This window comes from Monodelphis domestica, chromosome 8 (genome assembly GCF_027887165.1).
Source record: "Monodelphis domestica isolate mMonDom1 chromosome 8, mMonDom1.pri, whole genome shotgun sequence".
Taxonomy (NCBI): Eukaryota; Metazoa; Chordata; class Mammalia; order Didelphimorphia; family Didelphidae; genus Monodelphis; species Monodelphis domestica.
In genome coordinates this window covers 29,424,902-29,442,823 of record NC_077234.1, presented here as the reverse complement: position 1 = coordinate 29,442,823, position 17,922 = coordinate 29,424,902, and the positions used below count along the sequence as shown (strand labels likewise).

The 17,922-nt window shown below is 38.1% G+C and overlaps 1 protein-coding gene across 3 annotated transcripts in view; it reads right to left on the bottom strand.

Annotated features, from left to right (window-relative positions):
* SERPINI1 (serpin family I member 1) overlaps positions 1-17,922 on the bottom strand; it is a 104,653-nt gene that overhangs the window by 57,916 nt on the left and 28,815 nt on the right. Inside the window, exon 2 of one of the 3 annotated variants that reach the window (XM_056807348.1) lies at positions 15,462-15,558. The exons of the other annotated variants lie outside the window; for them this stretch is intronic. The gene's annotated coding sequence lies outside the window, so the exon portion shown is untranslated. The remainder of the gene's footprint in view (positions 1-15,461; positions 15,559-17,922) is intronic. 3 annotated transcript variants of the gene reach the window in all.

Genomic DNA, 17,922 nt, shown 5'->3' with positions numbered 1-17,922 from the left:
TTTTTTGTTGTTCACTTTTGTTGGAATTTTCTTGGTTTGCCATTTCCTTCTCCAACTCATTTTACTGAGAAAGAAACTGAGTCAAAGAGAGCTAAGGGACTTGCCCAGGGTCACACATCCAGTAAGTGTCAGAGTGCAAATTCAAACTCAGGAAAATGAGGTTTCCTGACTCCAAGCTGGGCATTCTACCACTGTGCCATCTAACTACCCTTTAATGATATAAGTGACTCCATCTTGTGATCAGGCTCCATTTGATAATAAAATGAACAGTCACAACCACGTCCCTATATCTAAATTTATATTCACTCCAAGTCATATGTTTAAGTTCAACCATAGAGGAAAAAAAATATTGCTTTGATCATTCCACCAGGGTAACAACAGATGAGGAAATCCAATCATTCCTTGAAAGAAACAAACTGCTCTAAACAGTTAATAATCCTGCCTTATTTTCTTTCATTTTGTATTATATATACTAGTATGAGGTGGCTTTAATCAAAGCCCTCATGGCTGATAGAAAGAACTGTTGGAGGAAACTGTCAGTCAACTAGTGTTTCTTTTATGTTTAGAAACATAAGTTAGAAACTAGTTTAGAAAAATAGAAACATTAGAAACATCGTTTAGAAACTAGTGTTTCTATTATGACTTGTTCCGACAATGTTCTTTAAATTTTAACTGTACCCTTAATGGTGAGTTATGAGGTTCTTCCCTCACAAGGGCAACAAACAAGGTATCAAGGTGGTCCAGATTCAATGGTCTTTTACAGTAATTTATTCTTATCAGTAGCAATAATGGAACTTTCAGACCAACATACTATATGAGGAAGTAATGCCACTTAGGAAGATAAAGTTAAGAAAGTGGTCAGACCTGACCAAAATACAGAAGAAATCTAGACCAGAAGGAACACAACTTTAAAGGCTGCTCCAAGGCTCTCTTACAGAGGAATAAAAATATTGCTGATGGTGTTTTGGGAAAGGAGGAGGGGACAAGAAGAGAAGGAGAAGCAGAAAGTGGAAGGAGACGGAAGAGAGAAAGAGGCAAAGGGCTTATGTAAAATCAAGGCTATTTCGATGAAAACACAAAAAAGAACAAGGCAACATTTCACATACAACTCCTTACAACACACTGGATTTTTAGTGCCACAGTGGGTAGAGACATATAAAGAAGAGAAGACCCTTTTGTGTTTATTGATTTTTTAAATAAGCATTGATTGGGTAAAACAAAGTGAAACCTCGAAGCCTCTTCACAAAAAGTTTTCCCCACATATTCATTAAAAACAGAAGACTATGACAGATGGGACTCCTGAGAAAACCTAGTTCCATGATTTCCTGAGTAGAGATGTCAAGTGAAGTATGAAAGAGGGAAGACATATGTTTGCCTAACTTGTTTGCTACTGTTAGGGGAGATGTCCTGCAAAGAAACCCAGCGAAGGAGAACTTCTCCAAATATTCATTTTCATTATTGAAACTGTATAAAAATCAAATCCTGGAATATGAAAAAGCTTCCTTAGTGAAATTCACAGCAACATGAATGAGATCAATCTAAATATTCACTCTGGGAAAAGAACATGGATGGATAATATATACTGCCTACACAACTTGCAGTTGAATGGAAAATACGTGGAAATTCATCCACGAGTATGAATATCTGAGATAGACATTAGACGTAAACAATGAAGTGGACCAAGAATTCAATTGTGGAAAGAGATCAGGCTAGATTGTATTTTGGAATCTGGGTGATGCTTTCAATGCTTCCCCTTCACTTGTTAACAGAACAGCAGATTTTTTAAAAAATGTCAACATTTCTTCCAGTGATACTAAGTGGCTTCCAACCATAAAACACTAAAACTGCATTAACATTAAAATTAAAAATAGTCCAAAGGGAAAATGTAAGTATGCTCAGTGGGTATAAAGAGGCTACAGTGAATGACCCAGAATGCTTCAGGCACAGTAAGTGGTATAGACCACTAAAATCTATGAGGCTCTTTACCTCAGAAGAGAATCAGAATTGTAAAATGTCAGAAAACAACAGTGAAAAATTGTTTCTACATGGAATTGAGAAAAAGAAAGTTTAAAAAATTAAAAATGAACAAAAAACAATGACAACAATGACAAATAAAGTAGGGTTTTTAGAAAGATTTTTGAGAACACAGATGACTAGAAAAGAGGGAAGTCAGTGATGGAATGAGAAGACAACAATGGATAGATAAAGCAGATCTTTACTCCCAAGACACTGAGGGAAGGCCTCCTGCACATAAGGTAGACCACTTATCAAAGACTAATAGAAAATATGGGCAAGAATTAGAATGAAGAGGGCTTAGGATCTGACTGTGTTGGGATCAGTGTTGGGAATACCTACACCAGTGTATTTTGTATTTGTATTTCCATTGTTCAACAGTGCACATTACATTTTATGTAGTTAATAAGTGCTTTTTATTCATCAGAGTTCTAAAATCATCAAGTGGAATTCAGAACCACTTAAAGGGAAAATCATATCTTGTTACAAACACAATTGGTGGAATCCGTTACTCTATGACTCCAAACAAAATTCCCTTTGGATTCCCAGTCAAAAACATTACTTCCAGGGGCAGTTGGCTAGCTCAGTGCATTGAGAGCCAGGCCTAGAGATAGGAAGTCCTGGGTTCAAATCTGAGTTCATACATTTCCTAGCTGTATGACTCGGGGAAAGTCACTTAATCCCCCTTGCCTAACCTTTAGCACTCTTCTGCTTTGGAACCAATACATAGTATTCATTCCAAGATGGAAGGGAACGGTTTAAAAAAAATGATTTGTTTATGTATGATCTTCTTTTATTAAAACGTAAGTTCCTTGAGGGCTGGGACTATTTTATTTGTGAGTATTTGTACAACCAACTCTTTAACAGTACCTGACACATAATGAGTGCTTAATAAATGCTTTTTCACTCACTCATTCATTCTTTCATTCATTGTGGTTGCCTGGGATAACCAAGTCACATTCAGACACCAGAATTCCTCTTGCTCAAATTTCCCCATCCCACATACTAATCAATGAGAGGAGGAAGGAAAGAGAGAAGGAGAGGGTGAGGGAAGGCATTTAAGAAGCACTGACTATGTGGCAGGCACTGTATTAATCATAGAAGATATGAATATTTGCAAACAAGATTGTGTCTATCCTCAGGTTAACTTACATAGTCTCCTGTTGGGGATGGAGATTATAAAAGAATCTTCAAAGAAAATTAACTTTTCTAGGGGAAGAGAACTTAAAAGGGGAGCTCAAAAAAGGAAAGGTTATCTACACATGGGGAAGAATAAGGAATATTTTCTCACAATACTCTCACGTGACATCACTAATTGAATAAGAACAATGCTTCACTTAGCACTCTAGTGAATGGGAAATCCATTCAACTGAGGAATACCAGTTATTTTGGGAACATGAGAGTTCTCTGGAACAATGGGGTTACTTTTGGGGCAGGGAAAAAGAAGAAAATGGGAAGAAATACTCAGAGCTCAGAAAGAAGTTTATTTAGTTTGTAATTTTTGCCCCAGACCCTGGCACTAGACTCGCCACTGCCAATAATTCTCATGCTATCTTTGGCATGTCTGCCATTGGGGGTCAAATCCTGAATTGACATGCTGGGATGGGGCAGTATAGATGGTAGCCAAAACTCAGCAGCCTGGCTTATTCTTATATACTAGTAGACTAGTGTGAGCAACATGGGGGTTTCTGGGAGCATGGTTCACCCCATTGTGTTGAGACCTCAAAGGCATCTCTTTTTAGGTTCCCATTTGCCATGCTTTTCCCCCACCACATGAAGGGGGCAAACAGAGGCTAGGAGTCTACTTATTATGAAAGAGATCACTGTCCTGGTGAGGGGGCTAGAGTAGGATCTCTCTAAGTCTGTCACAGATCTAAGATTTTAGGAGTCTCTTATCCTTGGGCTGTCCAGCTAAACCCAGATGGAATGGGTCTCTAAGGTTTTCTTCTAGTTCTAAAGGGTTCTGTGATCTCTTTCTTGAGATCTTCTGGGAAGAAGATCAGGGAAAGGATCAAAAGAACAGAAATTTAGGGCTAGATATCACCTTGGAAACCAGTGAATCTCAAACCCTTATTTTATAGGTGAGAATATGAAGGGCCAGAAAGGTTTAGGCACTTGTTTAAGTTCATATAGGCTGTAGATGGAAGAGCTAGGATTTGGTAGGAAGGAAAGAAACAGTAGAAAGAAGAAATTTTATGATTTCCATGAAGCTGGAGGAATTGCTGATCAAATTCACTCACCTGAGAACATCTCACTTTCCATCTTTATTATAAGTACTCAGGATACCCAATTAAGCAGCACTTGGCTCTTCCACACAAACACCATACCCATAGCCTTAATGCCTAAGAAGGACAACTTTAAAATTTGTCTTTAAAAAGAGAAAGCAAGGGGTAGATAGGTGGTTCAGCAAATAGAGAGCCAGGTCTAGAAAAAGGAGGTCCTGGGTTCAAATTTGGCCTCAGATACTTTCTGGCTGAGTGATCCTGGGCAAGTCACTTAACCCTTACTGCCTAGAACTTACTGCTTTTCTGCCTTGGACTCACTACTTAGTATTGATTCTAAAACAAAAGATATTTTTTTTTAAAAAGAGAGTGAAAGCAATACAAAGCAATTTAAAAATGACTATAACCTTAAATATGGTCTACACCTGAAATTTTATGTAAGTGTTAGGAGGTAGAAAATATTTCCACTATGCAGATTACACACAGACACACACACAAAACTTAATCACCTAGTCATTTTAAATCAGCTTAGGTCACATATGCACACCTATCAGTGCATCAAAGATCTGATATCCTCACAGCTCATCTAAAGCTGTCTCTGCAATGATTCTTGATATCTATGGAATATTACCTTATTCTGATAAAAAATCCTATCAAATTTAAATAGGAAAAAACACCCTAAATACAAAGTCCTTGACAATACAATCACTTAACTTTTATCCAAAGAAACTCTAGGCATAAACTATGTATATAAGTGAAAATTTTCTACAAAAATACTTATCAAAATGCTTCTACCATCAGCATTCCTTTGTGCTACAAATACATTCTTTTAAAATAATATATACATTTTGCATTTTACTGAGGAATTTGGTGAATCCCTGTGCTCTTAGAAACTAGTTCTCAATTGTAATTTAATTAAAAGGGCAGTAGCTAAGTTTTACCATATGTGGCTGCCAGCTGTAATTGTTGCCGTTTAAGTCTGGAAGCAACATTATTGCATGTATTGAAGCGTGGTTTATAAGTGGGAGAAGCTGTCAATTGTGCTATAGAATTTGTTCTAATGTCTTATGATGAGATTAGGCCAAAGGCAGAATGTACAAGTATCCTTGGCTCAATGCAGAAAAGGCAATTATCATTGAAAAAATAAACCCCAAACCCCAAACTTAATGTTCTATGTGGACACATCTAAAATCAAACAACAAAGCATGTTCTGCAATTGATTCGTTTCATCAATAACATCTCCATGGCCTGAAGCATCTCAAGAATACTCTATAGTCGAGAAAATGTGTTTGCCTATGCGCTCCACCTTACTAGGAATCTAATTTCCAGCCATATCAGCCCCAATGAGTCAAGCAATAACTCATACAGACTTTCACCAGGGGTGTTGATTGAAAGTCAGCATGGTGTAGTCGAAAGAATGTTGGATGGTGAATCAGGAGAGACCTGCCTGGGTAGGCATCTCGCCTCCCATGCTTTCTCATTGTGTGACCACAGGCACGTACTTCACTTCTATGAATATCAGTTTCCCCATTTGCAAACCAGGGATAATTACATTTACTCCATTAAACTGTGATGAGGCTCAGATGAAATAATGAATGTAAAATGCTTTGTGATTTTTAACTAGAATAGAAGTCAGTTGAAATTATTATTATTGTTGTTATTATTATTATTTTGGACCAGCCACACTCAACTTCTATACAGTTTCTCGGATTCAGGGACAGTTTGAATGGTTCTCAAGCTGTTGCAAACCAATGAATATTTTTTCTTTTCCTTTTTTTTTTGTGTGTGTATAGAGGAGAAACCTATGATTCAATTGGTATAGGCAAGTCCTAAGTAAGGAAACACCCTCTATCCATGCATCTCAGCACCTGCTCTATCACACACAGTTGCCTTGGAGTACTGAAAAGTTTTATGATTTATCCAAGGACACACAGCCAGGATGTGTTGAAAGCATGATAGGAAAGTATGAGGCCAATTCTCTGACCATGTTCTCTACCTAACTAAAGACTAGTTAGAAAAATGTGAACCCTCAAGCCAGCTTTGTGAAAACTATCTAAAGGTCCGAGACTAAGGGGCTTCCTGGCACTCACTGAACTAGAATTCAGAATGTAATAAGGTTGTAGTGTAAGATTGTGAAAGAATACTATGTGCTAGAAGAAAGGACGAGCAGGTTAATCTTGGAAAAACATGGAAAGATTGACACGAAGTTATGAAGAGTGAAATGAGCAGAACCAAGAGAACATTCTATATGAAAATGGATATATCATCTGTAGGTGCACCTCCAGAGAAAGAACTGATAATTAAAAATAAGACAGTTTATAGATATATGTGTGTGTGTGTGTGTATGTGTGTATGTATACACACATGCACTTTTTTTTGCCAAATGATGCCTTCTCTAGTGGACATATGTCTTCTGAGGTCCCTTCCATATGTGCTCTAAAGCCCATCTCTATGATCCTATATGGCAATGACTCTCCATATCACCATGACCAAATCAGTCATGGAACTACTAGAAGAAAATCAATATAACATCTCAAAAAGCAAAAAAAAAAAATATGTAAAATTTGGTATCAAATTAATCAATTTGGGTTATAAAAACCCGACAGCTTCAGTCTACAAAATTGAGAAAATGGGAAAAATATAACGTAACAAACAAATCTAAATTTTATAAAAGCATGTAATAAGTTTTAATAAAACTCATTCTCACCCAGATTTAGGAAGAGAACATTAAATAAAGGCAAAGGTTCTCATGCAGCATGAGGACAAGCTCTTAGTGCTACCGATTAAATCATATTCTAATAAGAATGCACAGCTTTCATTCAATGCCCATCAAAAGAGATACAAAGGACCTCAACATTACTTAGGAGAATAAATTAGCCTCTATCAATCTTAACAATGGACTGTATTGCCATGGGAACAGAGAAGTAAGAAACAAATCTTGCACCTTGAGGTAAAGGCAAGAGGCAACAGTTCCAAGGGAAAAGAGCACTAAATTGAAATGTGGAAAAATACGAATACCTCAGAACCATTTCTGAGCCAGGAAGTGTGCCCCAAGATAATGGTTTGGGAATCTTCTGCATTTCTTGCCCTTGAGACAAAGACCTGGTAGCTGTACCCTAGTTATCATTGTGCCCTTGAATGATTAAGACATGGCGTGGGCCTACCAATGTCTATAACTTCCAGTGCCCTAATAAAATCTCTGTCACTGTGGCCTTGTGTATCCTTGGCCAAGTTACTTCACTCTCTGAGTCAGTTTTCTTACCTGTAAAATGATGGCCTTGAACAAGATAATAAGGTCCCTTCCATATGTGTTCTAAAGCCCATCTCTGATCCTAAGAGGTAATGACCCTCCAAATAACCATGATGAAATCAACCATAGAAACCTTGGAACAAAATCTCTAAAATATCTCAAAAACAAAAAATTGTGTAAAGTCTGGTAACAAACAATTGGGGGGGGGGGGCTCCAACAACTTTAGTCTACAAAATTGAAAATGGGAAAGAAATTAAAGAACTTTTTGTGTATTTAGAATCAAAAAAGAACATTTGATTTTTCCAAGTATTACCAAATTACCCTCCATAGTCTATAATTTAGAAATCAGAATTCTTGGCATGGCTCCACTGTTGACTTTCTATCTTGTCATCATATCTTTTGTTAGCAAATTTTTCTGGGATTCAGCTTCCCCCAATTGGGTAGGAAATAGCATTCATCTATCCATTCCTTCTTGGGCTATTCTGGCAAAATAGCCAAGGAGAGACCATTATTGTGGGTAAAAGCAGAAATTATCAAAATGTCATCAGCGTATTCTTTCTTGTTCTCTTTTCTATTTAAACTATGGGGATTTTGTTCAACTCTTTTAGTGTCTTTCATCTTAAAAATGTTCCAAAATATTTTGCAGCAGTAGCATGCTTTGTAAAAAAAAAATTGCATAATCTTTTTTGTTGTTTAAAATTCATCCAAAGGTGTATGTAATGACCACATTAATATAAGTGAAAAGAATATTAAAAGAAAACTGAACTTTGAGTAGCTGTAATGACCAATCTTGATCTTTGAGAAAAGATTATGAAATATATTTCTCCTCTTTCCAATACGACAAAAGAAATCAAATGGGTGCAGAATGTTATCTGCACTGCCAGTTAAGGTCCCTGTGCTGGATGGGTTTGCTTAACCATCTTCTTTGTTACAAAGGCAAGCTTCTGGAGGTTATTGATATCTGGAAATAACAGTGTTATAGGAAATGACAATGAAACAAATAACATCAATAAAGCTATTTTTAAGAAAGGAAATCCATGTGGAGAAATAGATTGTAAAGATTGAAAAAGACACTGATGTAAATATGTCAAGGAGAGCATGCCAGTGGGCCAGCCTTGGAGTCAGGAAATTTTCAATTTGAATTCTACTTTGGGCACATATTGACTGTGAGACCCTGGACAAATCATATAACTTTTCGGAATGTCAGGTAGCTCTCTAAGATGATAAATGGCATGAATTTGAGCTCCAGATATGTAGTAGATAAGGGAGTTTCCACACCAGGAATTCTCTACACCAGTTAAATCACAGGAAAAGAAGGAAGATAGAAAGAGAAGGAAGGAAGGAAGGAAGGAAGGAAGGAAGGAAGGAAGGAAGGAAGGAAGGAAGGAAGGAAGGAAGGAAGGAAGGAAGGAAGGAAGGAAGGAAGGAAGGAAGGAAGGAAGGAAGGAAGGAAGGAAGGAAAGAAGGAAGGAAGGAAAGAGGGAAGGAGGGAAAGAGGGAAGGAGGGAAAGAAGGAAGGAATAGTTTTTTAAAGTAGTCATCCCCAAATGATGAAACATGACAACAGTACATTTAGAGTCAAATAATGATTTTGGTTGAAAAGTAATTCTGCAAAGAAGCCAAGCCCCAAAATGGGACAGTGCAGGGACCCTGGGGGTGTTTCCAAGTACCAGCTCACAGATTAGCACTATGACAGCACAGAAAGCACAGAACCATACCGAGAAAGGCACGGAAGCTAGCTAAGTCATCTGGCAAATGTCGCCAGCAGAAATGGAGCCAGAGTGTGTTCTGTGCCCACTTGTTCCAAAGCTAGACAATGGCGCTCACTTGGCAATGATTTTCTAACAAGCAGACCAGAATATTTTTGGTACCAAGAGTGTGATGACTTTGGAAGAAGAGCCAAATGATAGAACCATACAGAGGAAGTGAGAAAGCCAGCCAGCTGGACAGCTGAGACCCATTGGCAGAAAGTGTGGAACAAGTTGGCCAATGGAGGCAAGTTTAACTTGATTTTATGACAAATTCCCCAAAAAAGAGAGTTAAAGAAAATCGGCTCTGTTTCTCCAGCTTAGGGATATATCATTTCAGAATCCCCGAACTTGTAGAAGGGGACCAAGTGGTTAAGAAATGTTATTTGAGCAAGATACAAACAAACAACAACAAAAACCAAGGAAGAACGCTAGAAGGAGCTGCAGCAAGAAATCTGATTCTACTGGGCTCTTGTTGTCAGGGAGCTATAGTATTATGGACATACACAGTATTTATTAGCTTTGCAGTGAGAGGTCTCCGATTCCTGGTTCACATCCTGGCTTGGTCACTTACTGTCTAACCTTAGAAAATGTAACTCAATCTCTGTGCTTCTCCGTTTCTCCACTTCTTCTCTTCTCTCCCTACACCATAAAGGAAGTTCCTTCCCCAGAACTCTACAATGACATAAATCATGACCTGGTCAAACACAGACACACCCATAAAACACAAAGTCCCCAAACATTAATAACATGCCACAGCTTCAGTGAAGTATGTTTTATACCAAAGCCATTCTTCCTGGTGACAGGAGACTGAGCTCAAGGTGGAAAAAGCTGGTACTTTTGGAAAGAGCCAGCAGGTTCTTTAAATGGCTATGCGCCTCCCTCCTACTTTTCTATGCCCTCTTCAAGAGAGAGGCATCCCTCCTTCCTTTACCCAATCTTTCATGGGTGCTTCTGTGCTCACTGAGTTACATGAGAAACTCTCTCTCTACAGAGAGGAAAAGTTCACCAACTTTCAGTCTCACTCACTCACTCACTGATATTTATGAAAGAAAGCTAGGAAACAGAAATCCTCTGTCTGCATAGTATAAACAACCATAGGTTATTTATTTTCCTGACTGAGGGAATCCAAAGAATCATAATGTGGGACTAAACACTGTTTCTATGAATCTTCCCACCATATTGAATAGAGAAAGCACATGTTTCTTCAGTAACAAAACAGTTCTACAGTGTATCTGTGATCCTTAATGAGAGTATTCCTTCCTTGAAGTAGCAAAAATCTAGAAACCGGGGGCAGCTGGGTAGCTCAGTGGATTGAGAGCCAGGCTTAGAGACAGGAGGTCCTAGGTTCAAATCTGGCCTCAGACACTTCCCAGCTGTGTGACCCTGGGCAAGTCACTTGACCCCCATTGCCTAGCCCTTACCATTCTTCTGCCTTGGAGCCAGTACACAGTATTGACTCCAAGATGGAAGGTAGGGGTTTAAAAAAAAAAAAAAAATCTAGAAACCAAGACTGAATCCAAGACTTCCTGATTTCTGGACAATACTTTAAATTGGTAGAAGAGGACTAGGTACTGCCCCTCTTGCCAAAAGGGACTCTGGCTCAAAATTTGCAAAGATGATCATTGGAATAGATTGCATAACCAAAATGGAAAAGCAAATAAGCATAGTAACAGTGTTCATTAAACCCAGTCTGTAGTTACTAAGGTGAGGACTTGTTCAACAAAATCTATTGGGAAAACTAGAAAGCAGTCTGGCACAAACTGAGTTTGGACAAAGACCTCACAATATGTGCCTCAATAGAATCCAAGTGGCTATTGGTGCTAGATAATTTTTTAAAATCACTACATAAAGAAGTTAGAGGTCAAAAAAAGAAAATGTTTTTTCCAACTATGAATAACAAAGAATGAAAAACCAAACAGAATAGAAAGGATCACAGAAGATAAAATTCACATTTTTGACTACATAAAATAGAAATATTTTTAAACAAATGAAACCAATGCAATTAAAATTAGAAGGGAAAAGATTAACTGGGTAAAATATTTGCAGTAATTTTCTCTGATAAAGTTCTCATTTCCAAGAGGTAAGAATTTTTAAAAATATTAAATAATGACAGCTTTTCTCCAACAGATAAATGGTCAAAAGATCTGCACAGACAGTTCTCAAAGGAAGAAAACCATGAGAAAATGCTTTAACTCACTCATAAGTAGATAAATATAATTTAAAAAAAAAACACTCAGGTGCCACCTCTTATCTATCAAACTGGCAAAGATGACCAAAAAAGGAAATGGACAAATGTTGGTGAGACTCCAAAAAACAGACCCACTAAGTCCACTGTTGGTGGATCATAAACTGGTCCAGTCTTTTTGGAAAGTAATATGCAATTTGTTCTTAAATATGACTAAGTTGTGCATACTATTTGACCCAGTCATACCTTTATTAGGTCCACACCCCAAAGAGATCAAAGAAAGGAGGAATGGTTCTCTCTATATACAAAACAGTATTTATACCAGTTCTTTTTATTTTAAGTAGCAATAATCTAGAAACCAAGAGAATACCCAGTAAGTGGGGAAAGGGAGGCCAAGTTATGGTGTAAGAATATAATGGAATATTATCATCTCATAAGAAATAATGAAAGGAATAGTTTCAGGGAAATATGGAAAGAGAAGCAGTAACACAATTCATATCTGAACAACTACAATGAAATGAAAAACAACTTGGGATGATTTAAGAACTCTAGTGAATACAATGATGACCCACGACTCCAGATGAAGACTTAGATGAGCTCTGGAAAAGCAGCTGAAGTGGGGCATGACCTGGTCCAATACATAGAATATGTGGCCAGGCACTGGGAGTTCCTGAACTCTGCCTCTTCGAGGAAGAACAGAAGGAGGGAAAGGGAAAATAAAGGAATGCTGGCCTTAGAGTTATTTATCAAACCCAAGTCCATGAGTTCTAAAATCGAGGAAAGTGGAGTTCTTAGATAGTACCAGGTTTGTGGGGAGAATAAGATTGCACATGTGACCCCCAGAGTTAAGGAACAGTAAGGGAGAAAGCTAGGACATGGGGGAAGTCAAGGGCCCAGAAACTGCACTGTCCTGTGTGCCTAGAACTGGTGCCTGGAGGCACTGGTGTGCTCTGGAAGGGGTTTGGCTTCTTGTTTAAGACTTCAGCAACTTTATTTAGATGTCACAAGTCCAACAGGAAGAGAGTTGTTTCTCTTTTAACATGAGTTCACTTTCCTTTGGGTGGAACGTCAATTTTAAGAATAATAACTGAAAATTTGATGCTTTATTTGGGATTTAAGGATAACAGTGGAACTTGGTGGTAGTCAAAGAACTGATTATCTAGCAATCTTGAATACGTTTCCTTTGTTTCCACCTAGCTGCCCCCATGTACATTTCCTTTTTATAGCATTCTTTTTTTTTTCTGAAGGGAGACCAAACTGCAGGGTGGAATTATGAGTCTGGGGAACTGATCAGGGCAATGAGGAAAAGGAAAGATTCTAAGAAAAAAGAGAAATATGATCATTGTTTATATGGTACTTTAGAGTCTTCTGTGTATTCTGGGTGGGGTAACCTTTTCTCTGGGGAAATTAGATATGCATGAATATTTGTACAAGTGCTAGAAACCGTTTAAACCACATCTGTGAAGATCTGAACAGAAATCATATTTGAAGTCTAGACAGAGGCAGTTACAAGTAGAGACAAAATGAACTAAAGAGAGAGCAGCATCTTATCTCCTTTCCTTATTGCTCTCCACCAATTGTAGCAGGTCCTTTAAAGCTCTGAGCTTGGGGTAGTGGGGTACAAGTTCCATAGGCAAGTGAAGAATTGATTACTAAGCTCCATCAGATGTCCAGATAGCTCAGTCTCCAATCACTACTAAACCATACCTCCATGCCAGGTTTTAAATATCATTTATAAACTTATCTATTTTTTCTTTCTGTTTAGATGATCTGTAGTACATTCCCACAACAATATCTCCTCTATTTTTCCTTCCATCAATTTTTGTCAAACTGAACTCCCACACCAGTACCCCACTTTTCCTATATGCCCTCCACTACCTGGATTTACTCAGTTGAGTATAGATGCTTAATCTAGAAAACCACTATTCCCTCATCTGAGACTATGAATTTTATTGCTGTCTCCTCTGATTTGTTTTTTCTTTAATAAAATAATTTTAATAAAATAATTTACTTACAAATATTTCAGCTCTTCCCCACAGCATAGAAGGCATTCGACATCTTCTCTTGGATTCTGTCTCCCACAAATAGGTATTCTTCTTTCTGTCTCCCATGAATAGCTGTTCCTCTATTCTTCTTCCTAGGTTATAGGTACTACCCAGAAGTTTTCCATCTTCTTCTCTCTAATCAGTTTAAAATTCTCTAAACTCTATGCCTGGCCTGAAACCCATTATTCCTATGTTTTAACCCATGACAAGAAATCCAAACCTCATTTTCAAATAGCATCTTCTTAACCAGCTGTTCACTCTTCACTCTTCTGAAGCCCTTGCTTTTTATTCTGGTGGAATAGGATGGAAAGGATATGAGGGTGGAAAGGATATAAATATCACACGTGTCCCTTATGTGTGTTTGATTTTTTGCTTAATACTTCATCACCTTAAGCAATATTTTCCAGATTCCTTCTAGAAATATCCTTTGTGTCCACATAAAGGCAACTACACAAAAGTTAGATTGGGAAAAAGAGAGACTAAAAGGCTGAGAGACCAATGAAGAAATTATCTTAAAGGTAACACACACACAAATGAGAAATTTATGTGGACTTGGCATGTACATGGGTCGAGGGGAGGACATAGAACTCCTATCTTCTGTGCTGCTAGATCTCTGTTATTTTCAGGACAAGGATGATCACTGGGTTCTCATTGGGTCAATTGCTCACTGGTAGTCCTATCTCCAATCCTCCCTTCTCTATTTTTCTCTCCCTTTCTCTGTTTCTATGAGCTTCTGGGTTTTATCTCTTCAGGGCTTATCTGCTATGATGCACTTGCTCTAATAAGGGAAAACTGACAAGGTTGTCCTGATAGCTAAGGCTACCATATTAAGCCAAGGGTAGCTGGACAAAAGATAGTTTGGGCCATGAGGCTAAGATTTAAAACTTTCCTTTGAACTATCTGTACCAGGGGCTGAATTGCAGCCTCTTGTCCTGGACGACAATTTATAAACAGAATTTATATTTTCAACTTCTGTTTACCATCTCAAAGCGATCCTGGACTCTGCCCCAAGTTATTTCAGCTCTCTGTGCTAAAGAAATCCCAGAAGAACCATGGGGAAGCTGGTCTAACAAGTCCACTCCCAATATCTGTTTGAATTGTCTTGCTTAAAGAAGCATGAACCACACTTTGCCACCTTTATTTAGTTTATCTGTCAAGAACAAAGTCAAAACAAATAACAAAAAAAACCATAAGCTTGTGTGCTCTATGATAACCAGAGTGAGGGGTAGCGTGACATGTTTCAGTCTGTTCTGACACATATTGACTATAACCACGGACAAAGTACTTCACTTCTAGGTTGTCTTAAGCAATTTTCTAAAATTAAACTACAAGTGAATTGCTGGTTCACATCAGAGGAAGGAATTTCCATGCTGAGAGTCCCATATATGGAGAAAAGTTCCTTGCTAGGATAAATTAATACTATTCTTCTCCCTTCCTCCCAAAAAGATTCTGGTTAGCATTAAACTGCACTGTCATCCTATTTTATTTTTTTCTGTTTTTAGTAGTCATATCAGAATGACATTGTTTCCTATTTTTTCCCCAAAGTAAATGTACCCCAAACATTTTGGCTATGCTGATCTCTCTCCTTAAGGAAATCTAGGTGGCAAATGCAGGCACCTCTAAGCCAGGGCTGGCTTAGGATCAGTGGTGTCAAACTCAAATAGAGACGGGTAAGTGAACTCTATATAAGGATTCCTTTGGCTCACATATCCACTTAGAAAGCCACATTAACATTATCTAGGTTTTATTGTGTTTCTTTTTTTTTTTTTTTTTTGCTAAACATTTCCCAATGTGGCTGCTGGAGCACCGTCTGATTCTATTCTGCTCTGGTTTGGGTAGGGGGTTGGATTCCTTTGGCCTAGACAAGTTCTAATGTTCTCTTCCATCTTCAGATGCCTGAAATTAGTTTGACTGGCAGTAAAACGAAGAGCCTAAAAATGTCATTCACAGTCTCTCTGTCTGAAATCCCTGTTGATCACCCTCAATCTTACTCACTGTTAAGTCTATATCTTCAGCAGGATAAGCATATGTATTTCACACGTCTCAAGGTTTCCATCTGGCTCAGGCAAATTTATCCATTACTGATTCTTCCCTACAGGAATTGTTTGGAAAGGAAGAGATTTCAGAAATTCACATAATTTAACTTCAAAATGAAAAGATGAGAGAGCTTCATCTTATCTTAGGACAGTCCAACATTCCCATATGCCACTGATAAGCTGTGAGACTTTCAATGGGTCGTCACTTCTACTCTCTGGGCTTCAATTTTCTGATCTATAAAATGAGGTTTGGACCAAATTACCTCTAAGATCCTTCAAAACTCCAACATGCTGAGTTCTACGGCTTTATATTGCAAAAAAGAAAGTCATATTTGAACCATTTTCGTCAGATAAAAATCAAAATTCACTAGGTAGCTTAAAATTGAAAAGAATCACGGTGAATCTCCTTTTGTGAAAGCAACAATAAAACAAGGATTAAAAACTTGTCATTATGATATAATGCATTTTACCAGAAGAATTCTTCCTATTCTCTCAAAGAAGGCAAACCTGGTCTTAGAACTCTCTCTCTCTTTTTTTTTTTCCTTTAAATTTTAAGAACTGGGTTCAAATACTTGCTTTATTACATACTGTCTATATGTAACTTGCTGTAAATCATTTAACTTTTCTTGCCTTCCTATTGCCTTATAGGACCAAATGCAAAATCCTCTGGCTTTTAAAGCTCTTCATAATTAGCCCATGCCTACTCCACAAACATGCACCTTTCCAGTCTTCCTCTAGGTTAAATCTCCCTATGTACTCTGCACTCCACTGAACGCTTCCTCCTTGCAACAGACACTCTATCTCCTAAGCCCAGGCATTTTCACCTCCTGTCTCCCATCCCTGGAACTTTCCTCCTGGCTTCCTTTAAGTCTCAGCTAAAATTCAATCTCCTGCAAGAAACCCTTTCAGGCCCTCCTTAACATTAATTTCTTCCCTCTTGATTATTTCCAATTTATTCTCTTTATACTTTGTTATTACAGAGTTGTCTGCTTTCTGTCTCCCTCACCTACTACCCTGTGAGCTCCTTAAGAAAAGGAGCTCACTTTTGTCCTTCTTTCCGTCCCCAGCACTCTCCCTCACCATCATGCTTGGTGTCCCCAAACTTATTTAAAAAATTAAAAAAAGCCTTTCCTTTGATCTTCCTACACCATTTAGCTATTGATCCTTCTCATTTTTGCCACTAAATTCTTGAGAAAGTCGTCTGGACTCCAGACCTTGATTTCACCACCTTCCCCACTTTTCAACCCTTTACAATTGCACCTGCCATTCTGGGAGGACTGCTCCAACATGGCCAGAGCGAATGCCCTTCCTTGTGTTCATCATCCATAAATAACTTCTTATATCAACCCATCAGGAAGCTTTCATTACCTGCCTCCAATGGGCCAGGCACTGTGCTGGGGGCTGAGGGTACAAAAATAAGGATGAACCCATCCCAAGTTCCAAGGAGCTCCTGTTCCATGGCATCTGAAACTGAAGACAAGGGACAGCAGAGCATTCAGGAGGCAAGAACGATCCGAGTCAGAGGCACCATATACTCTGGGTTCTCCTACTCCTGGAACTATTCCCGTACTGGTGCCTTTTCTTTATCAGGATTCCTTAACATGATATTGTCCACTGTCAAACTCCACACATCCCAAATTGAGTTATTGGTGCTTCCATAAACTTTTTGACTTGATTTTCCCTGCTTCTAGTGTCACATTCACTCAGTTCTCAGATCCTTAATTGTGTCTTTATTTTTGTCTCCTCTTATAAATATTGTTTTTTTATATTTAAGTTTATTGATTTGTTTCATTAAAATACCCAAAGAATTCCCTCCCTCTCTCCCGCCATTAGAGAGAGTATCACTTGACAAAAAGAAAAATTATCAGGAAATGTTCACTACATCTCTTAAATAGCTCCCACATCTAGCTCTTTTTTCCACTTTAACTGCGCTGAATCACCCACTTCTTCAATTATTACAACAAAAACAACAAAAGCTAGATTTATATAACATTTGAAGCTTCACAAAGGGCTTTAGAAAGAGAATCTTGTTTGATCCTCAAAATAACCCTATGAGGTAGGTGCTATTATTATTCTGATTTTACAGAAAAAGGAACTGAGGCTGAGTATTTAGGCGACTTTCTTAGGCTCACACAGATAATAAATGTCTGAAATAGGATTTGAACTCAGATCTTTCCAACCTCTAGTTCAGCACTCCATCCAATGTACCAACTAGCAGCAATGACCTCCATATAGGTTCTTCAATCTCCAATCTCTTTTCTTCTCCCATTGCCTCCAAACTATTGCTCAGCCCACATGAATTTTCTACTTCACAGATCTGGGGATATGATTTCTCTGCTCAAAAATCTAGATTGCCATTGTCTCTCAAGTAAACTTCAATTTTTTCTGCTTGGCATTCAAGGCCTTACCAACTTTCTTAC